Here is a 22,712-nt window from a genome sequence, read left to right as displayed (position 1 = left end):
TCGGTGTCCGCATGCCTCAGAATCACCTTCCATATCATTTCACTTTTGTTTTTTTTCTTATTTAGATAGTGTTGTAGTAGACATTCTAGATTATTCTGTAGAGCTTATGACTCAGTTCCAACGGTTTTGGGAAGAGTGTTGTTGAGATCCTATTTTGGAAGTTTATATGAGTTATTCAGTCTTGCTTTAGTATTTCTATTGATTATTTCTATTAAGTTATTATTAAATGTTAGGCTTACCTATTCTTAAAGACTAGGTGCCATCACGACATCCAAAGGTGGAAAATTGGGGTCATGACAAGTTGGTATCATAGCTCTAGATTCATAGGTGTTACGAGTCATAAGTAGGTTTAGTAGGATCTTGCGAATCGGTACGGAGACGTCTATTCTTATCTTCGAGAGGCTACAAAAATGTTAGGAAAACTCCACTTCTTTGATTCCTTGTCGTGCAAATTGGTTGACTTTGAAAATCTAAATCTTTAACTTTCTATTCTCTCATGGAGGACACGCACTGCTGCATCCGACTATCAGGCACCCGCGCCCCCTGCTAAAGCCGCAAGAGGTCGGGGCCGAGGAGGGGCACATGATGCAGCTAGAGCACCTGTTCGAGTTGCGTCAGAGGATTCACTAGTAGCTCCAGTTGTGGGGCAGGCACCCGAGGCGCCTGTTGCCATCCCTGCACTTCAAGAGACCCTCGCATAATTCTTGAGCATGTTTGGTAGTGTAGCTCAGGCGGGGTTGATTCCACTTGCAACAACCACATCTCAGGATAGGGGAGGAGCTCAAACTCCCGCCACCCGTACTCCAGAGTAGCGGGTCCAAATTGATCAGGTCCTAGAGGTTATGCCAGCACAACCTGTTGTTCCGATTCAGCAAAAGGATAGGGCAGTGGCATCTGAGGAGAAGAAACATAGGCTTGAGAGGTTCAAGAAGTATCATCCTCCTACTTACAGTAGCTTAGCTTCAGAGGATGCACAAAGTTTTCTAGAGAAGTTCCACCATATACTCCGCACCATGGGTATTGTGGAGATGAGCGGAGTTGCTTTTACTTCATTCCAGTGGTCAGGAGCAGGGTATCAGTGGTGGCGAGCTTACGAGGAGGGTATCCCAGCCGATGCAGCTTCACTTACATGGACTCTGTTTTCAGATATGTTCTTGAGAGAGTTTGTTTCCTAGACCCTTCAGGAAGCATGGCGCGCAGAGTTTTAGCAGCTGGGCCAGGGTGCTATGATAGTGTCAGAGTATGCCATCAAATTTAGTGAGTTGTCCAGGAATGCACCTACCTTGGTTTCTATAGTCAGGGAGCAAGTCCGCCGATTCATCGAGGGGCTCAACTATGGTATTAGATTCAGCATGGCGCTAGAGCACCTGTCCGAGTTGCGACAGAGGATCCACTAGCAGCTCCGGTTGGGGGGTGTGAGCACGTGATTTTTTCCCTATATAAATTACTCCCATAAATTTAAAACAAAATAATTTCTTTCATTTTGCAAAATTTTGTGGATTTTTATGGCATTTTTGTTAATTGTTTGCATTTGTCTGTGCATTTTTATTTTTGTTTAATTGATGAAAAATAAAAAAATAGGTTGCATTTTGCATTTAGGATTTAACTTTGCATTTGTAGGAATTAATTAGTAAGTAAGTTATTTTATAAAAAAGAAAACAAAAAAAATAGTTTAATTTGCACTTTTAATGTTAACTTTTATTTTGAGTACCTTTTTTTAATTTGTTTTTAATTAATTGTGATAATTATCATGTAGGTTTAATTAGAATTTTTTTTAGGTTAATTAGGTTCTGGGAATTAATTTAGATTTTTATTTCATTTTGGAAAAAAGAAGAAAAAGAATTTTTGGAAAAAATGAAAAGAAATGAAAATAAAGAGGAAGAAGCAGGCTGGGCTGCTTTGTTAAATTGCACAGGCCCAAATCCTTGCACCCGGTCAAAACAAACCCATCCCAGCCCAATTCCACGCCCTGACCCGCCACCCAAACTGGCCCAATCCCCTTACCCGGTCTCCATTAACTCCAAACGACCCCGTTTCCCTCTCCATTTGATCCCAGCCGTCGAGGATCTTTGATCCAACGGCCCTAAAGCTGGGGTCACTTAAGATATAAGTGTCCAAACGCCCCCCCTACCCCCCATCTCTCATCTCTCTCACCTTAACAGAGACCCCCCCCCCATCGCCGCCGTCCGCCACCGCCGGAAATCACCCCACGGCGGTGGCCGGTGGCCAATCCCCACCAAATTAACACCACGAAATCCCCTCAACCCCCTCATTTCAAAGACCCGACCCATGTCTTTCAAGTCCCCCTGTATCTCTTCAAATTTTAAAAACCCTAGCGCCGCCCTAACTTTCTTCGGTGGCGGCGCCGACCTCAAACCTCACCGAAATAACACCCTAGAGCCCCCTTGCCTCCCTCATGATAAATCCTACACCAGTTTCCCTCGAACACCCCTGAGACCTCTCGAATCTAGTTTTGAAAGACGAACCCTAAAACCCAAAAATCCCAAATCGTCGAGTGTTTGAGATTGGAGGTCGAAATTGGCTTTAGTTGTGTGTTTTCGTTTGAGAACACACGATTGAGGCCCATTTAGGCCAAGAATCGAAGGTTCGAGTTGTGAATTCAAGGCTTGTTTGGGCTGTTTCCTTAGGTATTTTACCTTCCATTGCCTTCTTTCATTTTTCTTTTTCCGTTTGTTTTATCAGTCGTCACCTCCTCACCTCATCTGTTCCGGATTATTTGTTTTTCAGCTTTCAAATCTTCTCTGCTTTATCTTTTCTTTCCTTTGTTATTTTTTTCCTCGAATCACTTTTGTTTGCATGATGAAAAAGAAATCATGATTAGTTGCATTTGATTTAATTCCCATGTTTTAGGTAGTTCCTTTCCTTGATTTCCTTCTCTTCATTTCTTTCCCTGCTTCTTGTATTTTTATGTGTGTTTAGTTAATGTTAGTCTAATTAAAACCAGTTTCTAGTGGTTTATCTGTATAATTGTTAGTTGCTTAGGGCTCTGATTTAATAAGATCACAATGATGTATAGTTCAGTGAATTTTGGTCTTGTTTTGGCCACTTTTGAAAAATGATTTTGGGTTTCTTTATGTGAAAATTATGGGGATCAAGTTATATTCTGTGGCCCCTAAATAGTTCAATTGATTTGTAAATAGCAACAGGCCCAAATAGGGATTCAATTTGGGGCCTGTGACCCATTTAGCTTGACCAGTTGACCCGGATGGTTTTAGGGTAAAAACAGGATCCTGGAAGGGTATTTTAGGTAGTTCATCTAGGGAATCTTTTGGTAACCACCTGAAGAAGCTTTTTGGAAGCTGGAAAAGGGCCTTGCTTGGCAAGCAAGCCAAAATTTGAGGGATCAACTAGCAAAAATAAGAATTAGAAAGGGACTAGAATTGAAACAATAAAATGTAATAGTTGCCCTAGTCCCTTGCCTATAAAGGCACCCTAAACTTGCCTTGCAAGGCAGACCTAAGAGGATTAGAAATAGAATTCCAGAAAAATACAAAAGAAAAGAGTTTTACTGTTCCATTAATCTTTGGCTTTGAATCTGAAGGTTTTCATTTTTCCGGAAAGAATTTTCTGCTTCATCTGGGGTTAAAATGGTTTGAATTTGGTTTTGAAAGCTCGGTTTTGAAGTCAGCTTGGTTTATTGTTCGACTGGGTTTAGTTTTGAATTGTTTCAAATCAATTTTCTGGGTTTTGCTGGTGCTGATTCTCGATACTGCCGTGCTGATACCTCATTTCTGTTTCATTTGTTCCATTTCCAGGTTCACGACCTTGTAACCCCCTGTGGTTGTGAAGTGAATCTGAAGAATTACATGTTGTGAAGAAAAATGAAGATCTGTTGATTGTTTTCCTCTTCTTTCCACTTTTACTCTGTTTTTTTTTTCATTTAAGGTCTTAAGTCATATTTATTATCTAAGGTGTTCGAATTAATGTGGTGCTATGAACATTTGGGATTATGATGGAATTGGTAATGGGACTTTGTTTGGTATTCACTCATTCAATATGTGCTAGATCTGTTTAGAAATTGCATGGAATAGTTTAAGGTAGATATGTTTGCCTAATAGTGCTAGATCAAAGCCTGTATTCACTCATTCATGTATGTCATTAAGGATCACATGAGGTCATGTGTATTTTCATGTTTGGATGGATTTGTAAGACAAGTACTTGTTACTCTTACTGGTCTGTTTGCATTAGGTTTACAAAAATGATCCATGTTTAGTATGAGCATGTTCATTCATATGGTTAAGCTCCGTTGTTCTTAAATCTTTAATTTATCATTTTAGTTCTTATGGGTCAAAGTGTGTTTGAATGAAAAGGACGAGTGCCTGTTCCTGAAAGTGAGGTTTATGATTGTTATTCTGTTGATGCAAATTTATTGATAATTAATGCATATGTCTTGGATTCAGATTTAACTAGGTCTTGTGTTATTTTGGTTTATTGCAAATAAATGATCAATTCAATGCCTGTATTGTACCGTCAAAAGGGCTCGATCGAGGCTCTCAACCTCACTTCATTGGGCCAGCCTCAGGTCAGATTTCTATGGCCCAACACGTGTGTGTGTAGTCAGCATTCAGTGGCTTCGAAATTTTGGCTTTGGGTATCGCTGTCAGGCCCAAATGTTGGAGTGGATCGTGCATTAGTGCTGAGTTAGTTTAGACTTTACGTTTTGGGTAGTTACAATTTTAGTAATTCACCGATTCTCTAGATTTGAGGTGAGTCATAGTAGATAATAAATAGTTTATGGCCCTCCGAGCTTTAGTTTGAATATCCTTTTAAAATGGAATTGAGGTGCGCCGCGCCAAATAAAATATCAAATGCGTGGCTCTCACTTAATTATTTCTTTTAAAATCCTTAGTATTTGAGGCGTGCCAGTTAGCAAATTTCCATGGCCCTCGCAAAGTTAAAAACGCGTAGTTGCTTTAGGCGCGTCATTTTAATAATTTACCTTCCTAAATTCGGGTGTGCATTTCATGTGACCCAAATCCAAATCCTTATAACGTTGAATAAAATGTGTTTCGGATTGCGGGTACATTTCATGTGACGCGATCCAAAGACATATTTTAGATGACTTTAAATCTTCTTTAAAATAAATAAAAGCGATTCTAAAGTTAAAAAGGCACATAGGTTCAAAATATTCTTAAAATCAGATAATTATGCCAATTATAGCAGTTGAGCGACCGTGCTAGAACCACGGAACTCGGGAGTGCCTAACACCTTCTCTCGGGTTAACAGAATTCCTTGCCCGGATTTCTGGTTCGCGGACTGTAATACAGAGTCAATCTTTTCCTTGACTCGGGATTTGAACCGGTGACTTGGGACACCATAAATTATCCCAAGTGGCGACTCTGAATCTTTAAATAAATAATCCCGTTTCAATTGTCCTTTAATTGGAAAAACTCCCTTTATTATACCCTTTCCGGAGGTGTAGTAAAAAAGGAGGTGTGACAGGGGCAGGCACCCGAGGCACCTGTTGCCACCCCTGCACTTCAAGAGACCCTCGCACAGTTCTTGAGCATGTTTGGTAGTCTAGCTCAGGCGGGGTCGATTCCACTTGCAACAACCACATCTTAAGCTGGGGGAGGAGCTCAGACTCCCGCCGCCCGTACTCCAGAGTAGCGGGTCCAAATTGATCAGGTCCTAGAGGTTATGCCAGTACAGCCTGTTGTTCCAGTTCAGCCCAAGGATAGGGCAGTGGCATCTGAGGAGAAGCAACTTAGGCTTGAGAGGTTCAAGAAGTATCATCCTCCTACTTACAGTGGCTTAGCTTCAGAGGATGCACAAAGTTTTCTAGAAAAGTTCCACCATATTCTCCTCACCATGGGTATTGTGGAGACAAGCGGAGTTGCTTTTACTACATTCCTGCTGTTAGGAGCAAGGTATCAGTGGTGGCGAGCTTACGAGGAGAGTATCCTAGCCGATGCAGCTTCACTTACATGGACACAGTTTTCAGATATGTTCTTGAGAGAGTTTGTTTCCTATACCCTTCAGGAAGCATTGAGTTTGAGCAGCTGCACCAGGGTGCTATGATAGTGTTAGAGTATGCCTTCAAATTTAGTGAGTTGTCTAGGCATGCACCTACCTTGGGTTCTGTAGTCAGGGAGAAAGTCCGCCGATTCATCGAGGGGCTCAACTATGGTATTAGATTCAACATGGCGCGAGAGTTGGAGACAGATACCCCATACCGGTAGGTGGTAGAGATCGCACGGAGGTTGGGGGGTATGCGGGGCCGTGAGAGAGAGAGAGGATAGGTAGGCCAAAAGGCCTTGAAGTACTGGAGGATTTAGTGGTGGCCACGCTGCAGCTACAGCCCATCATGGTAGACAGGTAGAAGCTATATGAGTCATCCAGTTCATTCAGCACTTTCATCTTCTAATGGTGCTCCGATTATCCCGAGGTCTCAGGTTGCACACTTTGCTCATCCACTTTCTAGTGCACCTTACGCATGGGGTGCCTTCAGTTGTCAATCTAGCCGACAACGCCCAAGCCAGTCCAGGAGCCACACCCACTGAGAGTTTTCTTTGAGTGTGGTGATACCCGTCATATGGTGAGGGACTACCCTAGACTCGGGAGGGGTGCACCTCCACAGATTACTCAGGCTCCACAGATTTAGCCAGGTCCTCAAACTTCACATACCATGGTTGCTGCTCTAGTTGCCTCTCCACTCGCACAGCCGGGTAGGGGTGGGGGACATGCGGGTAGAGGTCGCCCTAGAATGAAAAGCCAGGCCAAATTGTATGCTTTTTCTGGTAGGACGGAGGCAGTCGCATCAGACACAGTCATTATAGGTATGGTTCCGGCTTGTCATAGGGATGCATCAGTCGTATTTGATTTGGTATCCACTTATTCATATGTGTCATCTTACTTTGCTCCGTATTTGGATATAACTCGTAATTCTTTGAGTTCTCATGTATACGTGTCCACGTCTGTGGGAGATTCTATTATTGTGGACCGTGTGTATCGATCGTGTTTAGTTGTTATTGGTGGTTTTGAGACCAAAGTTGATCTGTTGTTGCTCAGTATGGTAGACTTTGATGTTATCTTGGGCATGGAATGATTGTCGCCCTATCATGCTATTCTGGATGGTCACGCTAAGACTATGACACTGGCTATGCCAGGTTTGCCACAATTAGAGTGGAAGGGTACATTGGTTTATGTTCCTAGCAAGGTTGTGTCATTTCTAAAGGCTCGGCGGATGGTTGAGAAGGGTGTGATGCTTATTTGGCCTTCGTGAGAGATGTCAATTCTAATACTCCTACCGTTGAGTCAGTTCCGGTAGTGAGGGACTTCCTAGATGTATTTCCAGCAGATCTTCCAGGCATGCCGCCCGATAGAGATATCAGTTTTTGGCATTGACTTGTTGCCGAGGCACTCAGCCCATTTCTATCCTACCATATTGTATGGCCCCAGCGGAGTTGAAGGAGTTAAAGAAGCAGTTGCAAGAGTGTAAGGCCCCGTGAAAGTTTTACTCAAAAACCCGAAATCTCGTAGTGCCAAGTTAGGAATATGTGTTAGAAATTTGTAAAATTCTTTCGGACATTTTGGATTGATCTGTGAATTAAAAAGTTAAGGAATAATGTTTTTTAGAAAAACGCATTTCTGCGGTCCATTATGCGTCACATAATAGCTATGCATACCGCATAGTCGCCGCAGAGTGAGGCAGTATGCTGGTTAGTTTTGAAGTCAACTATGCGGCCAATTATGCGATCGCATAATCAATATACGGGCTGCATAGTCATCGCATAACCTCCTTGGAATTTTGCGAGGGGCAGTTCTGCGGTGCATTATTCGACCGCAGAACAGGTATGCGGACCGCATTCTTGTCGCATACCCGGGCAGAATGTTCAAGTTTTGAGGACCATTTTTGCGGTCCCTTTTGCGGGCCGCATGTCAATTATGCGATCGCATATGCGACCACAGATTGTGTCGGGGCTCCTATTTTCTAACTTTTAAAACCTGACCCCATCCCATTAAAAACACCCCATTAGACCCCTTTTATGCTATTTTACTGCAATTAGAGTGAGAGAAGGAGTTCTAGAGGGAGAAACTAATTCTCACCAAGTCACTACAATCTTTGCCCAAATCTTTGAAGATTTTCAAGTATAATTTGCTAGGCCTTCATCCTAAGAGGTAAGAACTTGTGCTCTAACCTTTGATTTAGAAATTTCTACTAAATTAAGTGATTTACAAATGAGTTCATGGGTATAAGGGTTGATTGTCTTGCATGCATGTGTGATAAAAGGGTATGGGGAGATTGTGAGCTAAGAATGTAACAAATGGGGTGTAGGATGATAAAATTTTTCACAAAAGACCTTAAAATTTATAATGCTCACTTAGTGCTTGAGAGTATGCTCAAGTGAGCTAGAATCTTGATTATCTCTCTAATTTTTGGATCAACTTGTAATTCTCATAAATAGATCGAGGTGGCTAAGAGTTTAGGAATTATTGTAAGAATTTAAAAAAAAGCTCCATTGAGGTATGTATGGCTAAACCCCCCTCTTCTTAGAAATTGAGCTCCGTTGGTGTTTATGCAAATGTTGTAAGACTAAAATTTGATTGATGTATTGATTGTTGTTTCATAAGAATTGGTGTTGCAAATATATACGTGAAAGGTGTGCCTCAATATGTACAATGTACTATTCTTGATAATTTAAAGATGTGCGAAGAATATGAACCATGTGTTGAAGTGCCTAGACTTCGAGTCAAGATTAAAACTGAGATTGTCATGCCAACTATGTGAAATCTTATCTATGCTTACAACTTGAATTGCTTTTGTATGTGCCTACAATCCTAAATTGCAAGGTTGACATTGAAAGTGGAAAAGATGTGATAATTGTGGCCCCAAGTGCCTACGAATTGATATATGTGGAATAAAGATTGAGATGAGATGATTAATGAAAAAGGAACAACGTCATGGTAAGACGGCCTAGCCGATCGGGTCGTGATCGGACGCCATGCCGCACACATGGTGGTATTGTGCTGATATTGAACTTCGGGAAGTGAGAATGAGATTGTGATTGAGGTACATGTCTCAAATGAGGCAACCTAGCCGATCGGGTCGTGATCGAACTCCGCTCAAGAAAGCAGTGGTATTGTGAATGATGATGAACAGTATTAAATGCCCCAACCTAAAGATATGAAAATTATATGATTCTTTTATTTGATGATGTGGCGTTCGTTTAAAGCTTTGATTGTCCCTTGTGATTTTATTGTTCTTTTATGATAGTTCTTTCTAATGAGATGGTGTTTAGTTATACATGCTAGTACTATTCCATGGTACTAACGTCCCTTTTGCCGGGGGCGCTACATCTTTCAATGGATGTAGGTGGTTCCATAGCAGACAGTGCCGATCGTAGATAGCGGAGCATCCTCCTCTCAGCAGTCTTGGTGAGCCCCTTTTCTTCCAGGGGTGATGCAGTATGTATTTTGTTATAGATTTCCACTTTTGAGGTATAGCCGGGGCCTTGTTGCCGACGTTATCGTAATTGTCTTTTGTATCATTAGAGGCTCTGTAGACATTTGTATGGGTTATGTACGGGTGACGGATGGGTCAATGAACTGTGTTGTAATTCTAAATGCTAGTTCTTCTAAGCTGTAACTGTATGAAATTTTGGAAACCTAACTATGGTTTAAATGTGGTAATATGAAATGAACTAGCAATGTTATATGTACGATCTTTCCTACTATCTAAATAAATAAATGAAAGCATGGTTTTCTTGGTCATAGTGAGTTGGGTAGAAAGTGTTAAAAAGGCTTGCTCAGTTGGGTTCACTGGATTGAGCGCCGGTTGCGCCTCCCGAGGTTGGGGCATGACAAAGTGTTGCTTGATAAGGGTTTCATTCGGCCTAGTATGTCGCCTTGGGGTGCTCTGGTTTTGTTTGTGAAGAAGAAGGATAGTTTTATGCCCATGTGTATTGAGTAACGTCAGTTGAACAAGGTTATAGTGAAGAGTAGGTATCCATTATTGCGCATTGATGACTTGTTTGATCAGTTACAGGGTGCCAAAGTGTTCTCGAAGATTGATTTGTGCTCAAGGTATCATCAGCTGAAGATTCAGGATCCGGATATCCAGAAGAGTGCCTTTAGGTCTCGGTATGGTCACTAGAAGTTCCTTGTGATTTCATTTGGGCTGACCAATGCCCCTGAGGATTTATGCACCTGATGAATAATATATTCCATCCATATCTTGATTCATTCATCATTGTTTTTAATGACGACATCTTTGTGTACTCTCGCAGTCAGGAAGATCATGAGCAACATTTGAGGATCGTGCTCCAGACCTTAAGAGAGAAGAAATTGTATGCAAAATTCTCAAAGTTTGAATTCTGGCTTGATCCGGTGGCATTTTTAGGTCATGTGGTGTCGAGTGAGGGGATCAAGGTGGATCCAAAGAAGATTGAAGCATTTGAGAGTTGGCCCAGATCGTCTTCAGCTATTGATATTCGGAGTTTCCTTTGTTTGGCCGGGTATCATCACTGTATCATAGAGGGTTTCTCATCCGTTGGTGCACCTATGACCAGATTGACCCAGAAGAGTGCTCCTTTCAGATGGTCCGATGAGTGTGAGGCGAGCTTTCAAACGCTCAAGTCTACTTTGACTACAACCCCAATGTTGGTGTTGCCTATGGGTTTGGGGTTTTACAGTATGTATTGTGATGTGTCACGTGTTGGGTTTGGCGGCGTTGATGCAAGACGACGGGGTGATTGCCTACGCGTATCGATAGTTGAAGGTCCACGGGAAGAATTATCTGGTCCATGACTTCGAATTGGCAGCTATTGTTCATGCACTGAAGATTTGGCGGCACTGTTTGTAAGGTGTCCCATGAGAGGTCTATACTGACCATCGAAGACTCCAACATCTGTTTAAGCAGAATGATCTTAATTTGCAGCGGCAGAGATGGTTAGAGTTTCTTAAAGACTATGGTATCAGGATTCTATATCATCCCAGAAAGGCCAATGTGGTGGCCGATGCCTTGAGTCGAAGAGCGGAGAGTTTAGGTAGTTTGGCATGTAGAGAGGCCACTAGCCCTGGATGTTCAGGCCTTGGCTAATCAGTTTGTTAGATTGGATGTTTCGGAGCTCAGCCGGGTTCTTGCTTGCTTGGTTTCTCGGTCTTCTTTATATGATTGCATCAGAGAGTGTCAATATGACAACCCCTATTTGCTTGTCCTTAAGGACACGGTATAGCACGACGATACCAAGGAGGTTTCTATTAGAGATAACGGTGTGTTGTAGATGCAGGACTAGTTATGTTTGCCCAATGTAGATGGGCTACGTGAGTTGATCCTTTAGGAGGCCCACAGCTCGCGGTACTCCATTCATCTGGGTACCGCTAAGATGTATCAGAATTTGAGACAGCACTATTGGTTAAGTAGAATGAAGAAAGACATAGTGGAGTATGTAGCTCGGTACCTAAATTTTCATCAAGTGAAGTATGAGCATCAGAGGCCAGGCAATTTGCTTAAGAGACTTGAGATTCCCGAGTGGAAGTGGGTAGCATTTTATCATGGGCTTCGTTGTTGGGCTTCCACAGACTCAGAAGAAATTTGACGCAGTATGGGTGATTGTAGACAGGTTGACCAAGTTGGCTCATTTAATTCCAATTGTGACCACTTATTCTTCAGAGCAGCTAGGTCAAATCTATATCCGCGAGATTGTCTGACTTCACGGTGTGCCGGTATCCATTTTCTCCCATCGAGGTATGCAATTCACATCGTTTTTCTAGAGAGCTGTGCAGTGTGAGTTAGGCACACGAGTCGAGTTGAGTACAATATTTGACCCCCAGATGGACAGGCAGTCCGAGCTCACCATTCAGATATTGGAGGATATGCATCGTGCCTGTGTTATTGATTTCAAGGGTTTTTGGGATAAGTTCTTGACACTTGCGGAGTTTACCTGCAACAACAGTGTTGGCCCAAGAACAAGTGAAGTTTTGAAGAATGACAAATGAACTCAGTCATGGACCATGTCCATCATGTGAAGCACAGTGTTTGTCACCCTATACATGTGAGATGCACGTGAAGGAGATAAGTCTCATTAATCAAGCAGCAATATCTCCTTAACTGATCGAAAAGGTTGCATATGGGATAAGGAGAGAAAGTCTCCTTATGAGAAGAGAATACAATCCGGATAAAAGATAGGGTTGGAGTTTGTGTTGTTCAAGGACTCAACTTCGATGGAAGATCAACAATTGAGTCTGAATCAAACTCTAATTACTAACTCATTAAATAACTGTGATTGTTCTCTTTTACAGGTGTTGCACATACGCAGAAGTTAAACTAAATTGAGAGCAAAAGAGCGAGGCAATTTTGCAAGCAATTTATGTGAGATTTAAGTGTGCATTCCTGAAGCTACTTGGACAAGATAGAAGAACCAATTCCATTGTGTCTTTCTTTTATTTTAGTTCAATTGTAGTAGGTGATTTAAACTTGTACCTTTCAGCTTTCATAGAAGCAATTGTATTAGGTACTTCGAGTATTCAAGTTAGAGTTAACTTGAAGTTGTCGCAACAGTTGAGGCTGTGTGCCACAACGGGATTAGAGTTTAATCCTTAGGTTTACAAGAGTTTTGTAAATGCTGTTTTGTCTCAGTGATTTTAGTAGAAGTTTGGGAAAATCCTACTGAGTAGTAGGTCGTGGTTTTTTCACCTTTTGAGCCAGGTGTTTTCCACGTAAAAATCTCTGTGTTCTTTATTTTCTGTATTTATTATTCCGCGAACAGCAGTAGTTAGTACACTTAGAAGAACCAGGTTCTTCTAAAGCAAAAATTGGGTACCACACAAATCACCCCTCCTCTTGTGTGGTATTGACGTTTAGAACATCAATTGGTATCAGAGCAGGTTATCCTTGAAGAGGCTAACACCTTAGGAAAAGATCAACATGAGTGCACCACCTGGGAACTGGGAAGGGCAATCTACTGCTAGACCTCCACTTTTCAATGGTCAGTACTATTCCCAGTGGAAGAATAGGATGAGAGATCACATCATAGGGGAAGACTATGAACTCTGTGACATAGTAAATGATGGTCCCCTAGCAACCACAAAGAAGAATGCTGAAGGAGTTGATTTGCCTAAAACAAGAGCTGATTGCACTGCTGAAGACCTGAAGAAGTGGGAGAAAAATGCCAAAGCAAAGAAATGGCTTGTATGTGGACTAGGTCCAGACGAGTACAGCAGAATTCAAAGTTGTACCACTGCTAAGGAAATCTGGGACACTTTGCAAGTGGCTCATGAAGGAACACCTCAAGTTAAGAGGTCTAGAGGAACACTGCTATATTCTCAATATGAAAATTTTACTATGAAGGAAGGAGAAACTATCCAAGAGATGTATACTAGGTTCACTACACTGACAAATGAACTTAAGTCTCTTGGAAAGATTATTCTTGAAGAAGACAAGGTTGAGAAAATCTTGACAAGGGTTCTGCCAGTCTCATAGGAAAGCAAAATCACTGCTATTCAGGAATCTAAGAATATTGCCACCCTCAAGCTGGATGAACTAATTGGAAATCTTACTGCCTATGAACTGAGAAGGCAAACCATGAAGATGGATACACCCAAGAAGGAAAGAAGTCTGGCTCTCAGAATTGCTGAAGGTTCAGATCTGGAGGATGATGAAATGGCTATGATCACAAGAGATTTCAAAAAGTACCTATGAGAGGAAAGGGTTCTTCAAGAGGTACAACCTTCAACAAAATAAAGGGCTCCTGAGAAACAAACCAATGAGGGTTGCTACAAGTGTGGTAAGACTGATCACATTATCAAGAACTGTCCTCAATGGGAAATTGAGTGGAAGAAAGAAAGGGCTGAACGAAGGAACAGGAAGAAGGAACAGGTTCAACCAAAGAGGAACAAAGGATCAACAAAAGCTATGGTTGCAGCCTGGGGAGAAACATCAGATGAGGACTCAGAGGATGAAGCTGGAGATGAACAGGCTCTGATGGCCATTGGAGAATCAGATGATGAACAAGAGGTCCAAGTGAAAGGAAGTAGCCAAATATGGTATATGGATAGTGGCTGCTCAAAACATATGACTGGGAACAAGGACCGGTTCCTTTCACTTGAGGACTTAAAATGAGGTAATGTCTCCTTTGGTAATGGAAAGAAAGGTGAGATCATTGGGGTTGGAAACGTAGGAAAGACAGACTCTCACTCCATTGAAAATGTCTACTTGATAGATGGCTTGAAATATAGCCTGATTAGTGTGTCACAACTGTGTGACAGAGGTAACCTGGTAGCATTCACCTCTACTAAATGCTTTGTGATAAATCTTACCACTGACAAGATTGTTTTGCAGGGAAAGAGAGTTAACAATATTTACATTGTAGATTTGTCCACTCTCTCAGAAAATGAAATCACTTGCCTAAGTGTGTTGGTTAATGATCCCCTCCTGTGGCACAAAAGACTTGGTCGTGCCAGTCTGAATCAGCTAAATAAATTAGTCTCTAAGGACTTGGTGATAGGTTTACCCAACATCAAGTTCAAGGAAGACAAAGTTTGTGAGGCATGTGCAAGGGGGAAGCAGGTAAGATCATCGTTCAAGAGCAAGAAAATGGTAAGCACAACCAAGTCGTTGGAATTGGTCCATATGGATCTCTGTGGTCCAATAAGAACCATGAGCAGAGGTGGAAAGAAATATGTAATGGTGCTTGTTGATGACTATTCTAGATTTACCTGGGTTATATTTCTAATTTCCAAAGATGAAGCATTTGACATGTTTACTGCATTTGTTAGAAAAACTCAAAAACAATTAGGAAATCAACTTGCATCCATTAGGTCTGATCATGGAACTGAATTTGAAAACTCCCAAGTTTGCTGAATTCTGTGATGAAAATGGTATAGATCATAATTTCTCTACCCCTAGGACTCCTCAACAAAATGGAGTAGTTGAAAGAAAGAATAGGACTCTTGAGGACATGGCTAGGACCATGCTACTTTCTAGTAAACTGCCTCACAGCTTCTGGGCAGAGGCTGTAAACACTGCATGCTACATAATCAATAGATGCATGACTAGACCTCTTGTAGAGAAGACTCCCTATGAGTTACTTAAAGGGAGAAAACCAAATATATCCCATCTTAGGGCATTTGGTTGTAAGTGCTATGTGCACAATAATGGAAAAGACTCCCTAGGTAAGTTTGATCCCAGAAGTGATGAGGGAGTATTCTTGGGATATTCTTCACATAGCAAAGCATATAAAGTGTTTAACAAAAGAACTTTGTGTGTAGAAGAAAGTGTGCATGTAGTATTTGATGAAACTAACATTCTTTCTGAGAGACAGGAACATGAAGATGAAGCCATTGGATTGGTAAAGGACTTGACTGAAGCCTCAGCACAAGGTCAAAGTGACACCAACAGAAGGAACAGGTGATGGAACAGGTTCCTCCATACAGGGCAACCTGACAGGGGGAACTAATCAAAGAGGAATTGAAATAAATCCCTTAAAGGAACCTGTTCATGACCCTGTTCCTCAGCAACAGAACATGGGAGAAACATCTAGCAGAAACCAGTTGGTTGTGAAACCTCACAAGTATCAAAGTTCTCATCCCATTGAGAACATTATCACTGATCCAACATCTGGAGTCAAAACTAGATCACAATTAAAGAATCTGTGTGCTTTTGATGCATTTTTATCTCTTATTGAACCTAAAAATGTTGTTGAGGCTTTGCAGGATGCAGATTGGATCAATGCAATGCAAGATGAACTCAATCAATTTGAAAGAAGTCAAGTTTGGCATCTAGTTCCAAGGCCCAAAGACAGATCAGTTATTGGTACAAAATGGGTCTTTAGGAACAAACTTGATGAAGATGGAAGAGTTACAAGAAACAAGGCAAGATTGGTGGTCCAAGGTTATAGCCAAGAGGAGGGCATAGACTATGATGAGACTTTTGCTCCAGTTGCAAGACTAGAGGCAATCAGACTTCTTATAGCCTTTGCAGCACACATGGAATTCACTCTTCATCAAATGGATGTCAAAAGTGCCTTCCTAAATGGCTACCTGAAAGAAGAAGTGTTTGTAAAACAACGTCCAGGGTTTGAAAGCAAGGAATGTCCTGAGCATGTGTACAAGTTAGACAAGGCTCTCTATGGACTCAAGTAGGCCCCAAGAGCATGGTATGAAAGATTGTCCAAATTCCTGCTGGAGCATGGGTACAAAAGAGGTAAAATTGACAGTACCTTATTCTTAAGGGAAAAAGGTAAGGATCTCCTTGTTGTACAAATATATGTTGATGACATAATCTTTGGGGCCACCATTGATAAGCTAAGTAAGGACTTTGCAAAATTAATGGGGAGTGAGTTTGAAATGAGCATGATGGGTGAGCTTAATTTCTTCTTAGGCTTACAGATCAAACAAAGTCCAAATGGAACCAGATCCATCAGCAGAAGTATACAAAAGAGCTAATCAAAAAGTTTAAAATGGAGGAATCTAAAGAAATACACACACCCATTGCAACTGCCACTAAATTAGATGTTGATGAACCTGGTTCATCAGTTGATCAAAAGTTCTATAGGGGTATGATTGGTTCACTCCTGTATCTTACTGCCAGCAGACCTGACAGTGTTTTCAGTATAGGGCTTTGTGCTCGTTTTCAGGCAAATCCAAAAGAGTTTGTCAAGAGGATACTAAGATATCTGAAAGGCACCACTGATCTGTGTCTCTGGTATCACAAAGGTAGCAATTTCAATTTAGTTGGATATGCTGATGCTGATTATGCAGGTTTTCTAGTGGATAGGAAAAGCACCTCAGGTATGGCACACTTTCTTGGTTCATGTCTTGTGTCATGGGCTACCAAAAAGCAAAACTCAGTGGCCTTATCTACTGCTGAAGCTGAGTATGTTGCTGCTGCCTCTTGTTGTGCTCAATTGCTATGGATCAAACAACAACTGGTAGATTTTGGAATTGAAGTGGGATGTATTCCAATATTCTGTGATAACACTAGTGCTATAAGTATGACAAAGAACCATGTTCATCATAAGAGGACTAAGCACATAGATGTTAGACACCACTTCTTAAAAGATAACTATGAGAAAGGATTAATTTCAATAGAATTCTGTGCTATGGATAAACAAATAGCTAACATCTTCACTAAAGCACTGAGTAGAGAAAACTTTGAGAGGAACAGGTTGGAATTAGGGATGATTAAGATCACCTAATAGGTCCAGTTTAGAATGCACAATGAAAAAAAATATGAAAAAAAATGAAAAAATTGTATTTTGGTTAGGAGTTCTAACTTTGTGTAAATATCTAGATCAATTCTTACTCAGTTTCATACTTTAACTGTATACTCCTGTGACATGTGTATATATGACTCACTGATCTCTTACAAAGTTTTTCTATTATGGCATTTGAGGCATGTTCAAGAGAATTCTATATGAAGAACTTGGTTCATCAGTATGTGTTCATATGAAAGCTCAGGTATGTTTTCTATACTCTGCACAATTAGAAAGATTAATTATCCAATCATGAGCAAAAGTTCTACATTTGTCAAATTCCCAGAAATTCTATCCGGTGAGCATTGAACCAGTTTCGTTCTCCTAGAACTCTAAAAACCGGGATTTTTGCCTAAATCTAGCGATGCCTAATAATTACTAAGAGACTGGAATTACACTTTGATTAGACCTCTATTTGACCTCTGAAAAGGTTGTCGTTACTGCACCTATGACTAATTGCCTTTAAATACACACCACACCTCTTCTTCATAATCCCATAACCGTCAAAAATTAAATCTCCAGTTCTAATTGATTTTCCTCTCCAGAAATCCCAAATCGCCTTTCTTCTCAGAAATTCCCAAAACACTTCCATAGTCGAAGAACCATGTCTAACACCCAAGATAATCCTGGCACTCCCCCACCAGCATCCCCCTCTAACACATCCTCATCTACTCCTCCTAGTGAATCTCCAAAACCTAGGTTGCGTAGGCAGAAAATGTTGGCTAGAAAAACTGTAGCATCAGGAGCCCTAAGGAAAGTTCTAAATGAGAGACTGAAGGCTAGAAAAACTGTAGCATAGGTTGCGTAGGCAGAAAATGTTGGCTAGAAAAACTGTAGCATCAGGAGCCCTAAGGAAAGTTCTAAATGAGAGACTGAAGGCTAGCCAAAAGAAAGAAAGCCCTGCTCATGAATCTGACTCCAGCTCTAAGTCTGAAGCTTTTATTTCTGCCAGTGAAGGTGAAGAACATGGGTCTTCTGACACTGAGAAAATTCAAGAAACCCTCGGTGAGGTAAGTTCTTGTGTGGTATCTTCTACTGTAGTTGAAAGCACTGAAAATAAGTTTGTTCTAGTTGGTCCTATTAAAGATGTAAAGGCGAGTGAATCAAGTAGGAGTGGAGGTAAAAAGAAAGGAAAAGAGAGATGGGGAGCAAGTGGTGATGAGGGGGGTAATGGGAAAGAAAAAGTTCTTGCTATCTGTGGGAGTATTGAAGAAAGTGGCATCAAGTCAGGGGGAAGTTGTTCTGGGGAGGCGGCTGAAGGGCTTGTTCATCTAAGCAAGCAACAAGAAGAACCTATTTCATCAGCTGAGGAAACCCTGGCTGATCTTCTGAAGAGGGTTGGGGCTAGTTATGATCCAAAGAAGCGAAAAGCTTCTTCACAAAAGGATCCAAGTGCTTCCAAGCCAACCAAGAAAAGCAAAACTTCATCCCCAAAACCTACTGTCCCTTCAGTGCCTAAGGGAAGAGCTACTAGAAGCAGGGTCAAGCAAAGTGAAGCAGAGTTACAGAAAGCTCTGGAAGAAAGCAGGAAGAAAAAGAGGGAGAAGGGAAAAGCAAAGGTTGTAGAAAGCTCTGAAGTAGTAGAAGAAGAAGAGGAGATGGAACNCCATTAGACACTTCAACCTGGCCACTTGCTTGAGGATGATAAGGTGTAGAGACTTTGTGGTTGACACCATACTAGGATAGCAAGGTATCAAAAGCTCTATTACAAAAATGTGATCCTCCATCACTAATGATTGCCCGGGGTGTACCAAACCTTGTGAAAATGCTCTTCTTTAGAAATGACACCACATTCCTAGCTTCATTGTTGGGCAAGGCCACGGCCTCAACCCATTTTGACACATAATCAACCGCTACAAGAATGTAAGTGTTCCCACACGAGCTAACAAAAGGGCCCATAAAATCGATACCCCATACATCAAAGATATCAACTTCCAGAATTGTGTTCAGAGGCATCTCATCTTTCTTGGAAATCTCGCCCGCTCGTTGACATTGATCACATCTTTTTACTAGATCACTTGCATCTTTGAACAAGGTTGGCCAATAAAAACCACAACTCAGAACTTTCGAAGCTGTCCTCACCCCTCCATGATGGCCACCATAGAGGGAGGAATGACAAGCCTCCAAAATACTCACTTGCTCTCCCTCTGGGACACACCTTCGAATCACACCATCCGTGCAAATCTTGAACAAGTATGTCTCATCCCAAAGAAGTCCAGACTATCCCGTTTGAGCTTCTTCCTTTGGTTAGAAGAGAGCTCACACGGGATGATGCCAGTCACAATTAAATTAGCAATATCCGCAAACCATGGCATATCACACATTGACACAGAAAGTAGTTGCTCATCGGGGAATGTATCATTGATCTCCAAGCCATCACACGGCCTTCCTTCCTCCTCCAAGCGGGACAAATGATCTGCAACTTGGTTCTCACTACCTTTCCGGTCCACTCTTTCTGTTGGCCCAGGAACAGGTGAAGTTTTGAAGAATGACAAATAAACTCAGTCATGGACCAGGTCTATCATGTGAAGCACAGTGTTGGTCAACCTATACATGTGAGATGCACGTGAAGGAGATAAGTCCCATTGATCAAGCAGCAATATCTCCTGAACTGATCGAAAAGGTTGCATATGGGATAAGGAGAGAAAGTCTCCTTATGAGAAGAGAATACAATCCGGATAAAAGATAGGTTGGAGTTTGTGTTGTTAAAGGACTCAAGTTCGATGGAAGATCAGCAATTGAGTCTCAATCAAACTCTAATTACTAACTCATTAAATAACAGTGATTGTTCTCTTATACAAGTATTGCACAAATGCAGAAGTTAAACTAAATTGAGAGCAAAAGAGTGAGGCAATTTTGCAAGCAATTTATGTGAGATTTAAGTGTGCATTCCTGAAGCTACTTGGACAAGATAGAAGAACCAATTCCATTATGTCTTTCTTTTATTTTAGTTCAATTGTAGTAGGTGATTTAAACTTGTACCTTTCAGCTTTCATAGAAGCAATTGTATTAGGTACTTTGAGTATTCAAGTTAGAGTTAACTTGAAGTTGTCGCAACAGTTGAGGCTGTGTGCCACAACGGGATTAGAGTTTAATCCTTAAGTTTACAAGAGTTTTGTAAATGCTATTTTGGATCAGTGATTTTAGTGGAAGTTTGGGAAAATCCTACTGAGTAGTAGGTCGTGGTTTTTTCACCTTTTGAGCCAGGTATTTTCCACGTAAAAATCTCTGTGTTCTTTATTTTTTGTATTTACTATTCTGCAAACAGCAGTAGTTAGTACACTTAGAAGAACCAGGTTCTTCTAGAGCGAAAATTGGGTACCACACAAATCACCCCCCCCCCTCTTGTGTGGTGTTGACGCTTAAAACATCAATTGGTATCAGAGCAGGTTATCCTTGAAGAGGCTAACACCTTAGGAAAGATCAACATGAGTGCACCACCTGGGAACTGGGAGGGCAATCCACTGCTAGACCTCCACTTTTCAATGGACAGTACTATTCCTGGTGGAAGAACAGGATGAGAGATCACATCATAGGGGAAGACTATGAACTCTGGGACATAGTCACTGATGGTCCCCTAGCAACCATAAAGAAGAATGCTGAAGGAGTTGATGTGCCTAAAACAAGAGCCGATTGCACTGCTGAAGACCTGAAGAAGTGGGAGAAAAATGCCAAAGCAAAGAAATGGCTTGTATGTGAACTAGGTCCAGACGAGTACAACAGAATTCAAAGCTGTACCACTGCTAAGGAAATCTGGGACACTTTGCAAGTGGCTCATGAAGGAACACCTCAAGTGAAGACGTCTAGAGGAACACTGATGTATTCTCAATATGAAAATTTTACTATGAAGGAAGGAGAAACTATCCAAGAGATGTATACTAGGTTCACTACACTGACAAATGAACTTAAGTCTCTTGGAAAGATTATTCTTGAAGAAGATAAGGTTGAGAAAATCTTGACAAGGGTTCTGCCAGTCTCATAGGAAAGCAAAATCACTGCTATTCAGGAATCTAAGAATATTGCCACCCTCAAGCTGGATGAACTAATTGGAAATCTTACTGCCTATGAACTGAGAAGGCAAACCATGAAGATGGATACACCCAAGAAGGAAAGAAGTCTGGCTCTCAAAATTGCTGAAGGTTCAGATCTGGAGGATGATGAAATGGCTATGATCACAAGAGATTTCAAAAAGTACCTGATGAGAGGAAAGGGTTCTTCAAGTGGTACAACCTTCAACAAACAAAGGGCTCCTGAGAAACAAACCAATGAGGGTTGCTACAAGTGTGTTAAGACTGATCACATGATCAAAAACTATCCTCAATGGGAAATTGAGTGGAAGAAAGAAAGGGCTGAACAAAGGAACAGGTGCAACCAAAGAGGAACAAAGGATCAACAAAAGCTATGGTTGCAGCCTGGGGAGAAACATCAGATGAGGACTCAGAGGATGAAGCTGGAGATGAACAGGCTCTTATGGCCATCGGAGAATCAGATGATGAACAAAAGGTAAGTATTCTTCATCTCAAAGACAAGATTAAATTTCTGTCTAAAGAAAGGCTGGCTGAGCTATTAATATACTTCATTGATGAGTCTGAGATAATTAACAATGAGAAGGAAGATCTGTCTAGAGGATGTGTAATCCTAAAAGCAAAATGCAAAAGTCTAGAGTCTAGGGCTAATGAGAGTGATAGCAAAAATGCTGAGTTAAAGAACCGGGTTCTTCAACTTGACACTAGTGTCCTAGCACTTAGGTCTGAAAACTTAAAATTGAAACTAGGAACAGGAAAGAAGAAAGCTGATCATACATATCTCACTTTTGAGGAAAACTTAGGAAAAATGAAGGATGAGTTGTATAAGAAAGATAAATTGATTAAAGTCATAAAAGTAGATCTAGGAAAAGTGAAACATGAACTAGACAGAACTTGCAAATGGAACAAGGCTTCTGATGCACTTTCTTGGCTGCAAGAGCACCACAGTAGCAACAAAAGAGGACTTGGCTATGGGACTCAAGCACCAAAGTCGGACCCTAAAAGCAAGTACCTCACACTTCTTGAGAATAAAATATGCACACACTGTGGCAAGACTGGTCATTACAAAAATGAATGTAATGGAAAAGTAAAGGCCAGTCAAAAGAACAAAGCCTTTGTTCAAGAAAAAAATAAGCTGCCTGGGTGGGCAAGAAAGAATTTGATTCATCCTTTTGTCTATAGAAAGGGACCCAAACTGGTTTGGGTTCCTAAGACTAACCCCTGATTTCTTTTTGCAGGTCCAAGTAAAAGGAAGCAGCCAAATATGGTATATGGATAGTGGCTGCTCAAAACATATGACTGGGAACAAGGACCAGTTCCTTTCACTTGAGGACTTAAAAGGAGGAAATGTCTCCTTTGGAAATGGAAAGAAAGGTGAGATCATTGGGGTTGGAAAGGTAGGAAAGACAGACTCTCACTCCATTGAGAATGTCTACTTGATAGATGGCTTGAAATATAGCTTGATTAGTGT

This window comes from Nicotiana attenuata, chromosome 1, assembly GCF_001879085.1.
Source record: "Nicotiana attenuata strain UT chromosome 1, NIATTr2, whole genome shotgun sequence".
NCBI classification, from domain to species: Eukaryota; Viridiplantae; Streptophyta; class Magnoliopsida; order Solanales; family Solanaceae; genus Nicotiana; species Nicotiana attenuata.
Note: the sequence above shows the minus strand (reverse complement) of the source record.